This window comes from Montipora foliosa, chromosome 6 (assembly GCF_036669935.1).
Source record: "Montipora foliosa isolate CH-2021 chromosome 6, ASM3666993v2, whole genome shotgun sequence".
In the NCBI taxonomy this organism is placed as follows: domain Eukaryota; kingdom Metazoa; phylum Cnidaria; class Anthozoa; order Scleractinia; family Acroporidae; genus Montipora; species Montipora foliosa.
Genome location: NC_090874.1, coordinates 87,501 through 90,000, shown reverse-complemented (window position 1 = coordinate 90,000; position 2,500 = coordinate 87,501). Strand labels below are relative to the sequence as shown.

The window sequence follows — 2,500 nt, the reverse complement described above, 5'->3', positions numbered from 1 at the left end:
GTCTGTACCTTAATCTCTGTGCAGTCCAAAATAACACAGGTACTTGGGTATGTTAGCTTGAAACAATCAGGCAAGCTGGCCTTTACCTGAATCTTTGTGGATCAAATGGGAATCTGACCAAGCATGAAGTAAAGAAAATTAGCCCATGTCAAAAACACTCTTCTAACTGTACTGGGACTGACTTTAAATCTCACAGCCAGGTCTTCAATAGGAAAACCTTGCTTAACACGCACTAGAAATAAATAAAACTGGTCAATAAGTGGGAAAGTACACTTTGTACTGGAGTCATCAGTTTTGCCTTGAAAATCAACTGGGGAAGTACCACTACGCTGAACTTGAGACCATGTGCTCATGTTCTTTGCAGATGGCTCCAACCAAATGAACACAGATTTCAATAGTTCATAAGAGCTGAATCCTGTGTAAAACTGGATTTGCTCGGGGTTATTGGATAATCTCTCGAATCCAAATTTGTCCAGAGACATGACGGGTAATCTTTTCCGACATAACAGCAATTATCTCCTCAAGTTCTGCTATCCGATTACGAAGAGCTTCTTCTTTGCTTGGTTCTTCCAGTGATGGTAGTAGGGAAGCAGATCCAGCCTTGTCATCACTGACCTCTACGTCTTTGCTTAAGGGCGACGGCGTGTCACATCGAAGCCTTTTTCTTCCCTTATATAAATTCTCTGATCGCTCTTGTTTAGGTTTAACCCATGCAAATATTGATGGAACTACTTGCTTCTTTAACCGTTTCTTTCCAGCCAATGTTTTTTCAATTTCGTCTGGTTTAAAAGTGTTCTGAACACACTAGTGTAAAGTCCTTTTGTATCTGTATACAAAGGGAACAAACAATGACAAACAGATCGAAACAGTTTAAGGTATTTACACTCGCTAGCAACGGATTCAATGAAGTCAAAAAGCTTCAACTGCCTGAAACATATTGATAAGCTCAATGGAGCGCTTAAACAAATGGCACTGAGACGTGTACGTTCTGCGTAAAATTACTAAGCCTTGGCATGGCAGTGATGACAAAGACAGTTCGTAAATGTGAACTTTATTTCCACGATACATACCTTGAAAAGTGGACTTTCGTCACGTCGAATGGCTATTATCCATGCCTGTCGTAGTTTCTCTTCTGTTGGAAAGTTGAAAAACCTTAAATCTTTATGGCTTTCCTTGCGCCCGTCGTTGTTGCAGTGTGGCACACAGCAATGGTAGTGCACCATCTGGGAAATGATGCACGGCTAGCCTAGTTTTGAATCTAATATGGCGGAAGCGTGACAAAGGTGTATTGGAGTGCAGACTTCTGGCACCTAGATTAGCTTTTCAAAAGCTTATGCAATTTCCGAGAGGAAATCAGTTTGAAATAAAAAGAAATGTTGTAAATGTACCTGTGATGTTAACAATACTGTCAATATTTTACCACGGTTGCCTCAAGAAAGTGCTTTTCACAAGTTAATAATCTGCTGAGTGATGTAAATAATATTGAAGACGATGCAGAAGTTCGTGCAGTTGTAACTGATACTATGTTAACTGCCACAGATTTCCTTTAGGGCTGTGAAAGAGAACAAAATTATAGCATTGTCCGTGGAGAAGGCATTACACCATTAAGTATATTTAGAGAGAAATGTTCTGAAGACTTAGCTTATCCAGGAATATTTATTGGTGAAAAAATGTCAGAAAATGAAGAAAGATTAGTAAATGTTCACTACAGTGATATTTGCAATTTAGAATTGAGAGGGTCAGATCGAAGAGCTGCTATGTGTGTGGAAAGGATATGTTTCAAAACTAAAAAGTTGCAAATGAATCCTGCACTTTTACACAGTTTCACAGGTGACAACGCAAAAATTTTCAGACTTCTTGGGTTTCATCATCAGCTATCATGGGTTGTATGTGGCTTCTTGATTCCCCTTTTAGCCTTTTGTTCAGCTTCTGCGAACAAGCTGGAACTCGAAGTTCGACTACAACACACAAAGTGACGTTAAAGCAAGTTTTGTAGCTTTTTTTAGTACCATATGTATTTTTACTGATTAATAAAAGACGTTATTATTATTATTATTATTATTATTATTATTATTATTACTATTATTAAAAGTTTAGTTGGGTAATGGCAAAACTGGTCGCGGACGCTTACGGGAGCAGTCGCATACAACAGCTTTTCCTTACAAAGTCACAGTTCAAAAGGGGTTTCACAAAGGTGGTCGTAACTAGAGCTGGTCGGTTACAAGAGTGGTTGCAAGGAGAGCTTCCACTTAATTGATTCTAAATTATCCATTACACTTAAAGCCCCCACATGTACGCATTGCGGACCTATTTTTTGACATTGAGTAGGCAGCTGATTCACATGATGCTCTTCTCATGTGCTGAACCAAATACATCAATTGTGGTAATTTATAAAATGTTAGGATAGTATGCACACTCATTGGTCAATAGCCGTGTTTAGGTGAGAGTATGGGAACACGGCTGTGATCACACAAATTTTGATTGGTTAAAAAATTATTTG

General features: G+C 38.6%; 1 protein-coding gene across 2 annotated transcripts in view; it reads left to right on the top strand.

The window, feature by feature from the left end:
- The window catches only part of LOC138006178 (uncharacterized), a 69,545-nt gene that overhangs the window by 50,027 nt on the left and 17,018 nt on the right, over positions 1-2,500 (top strand). The window lies entirely within an intron of this gene.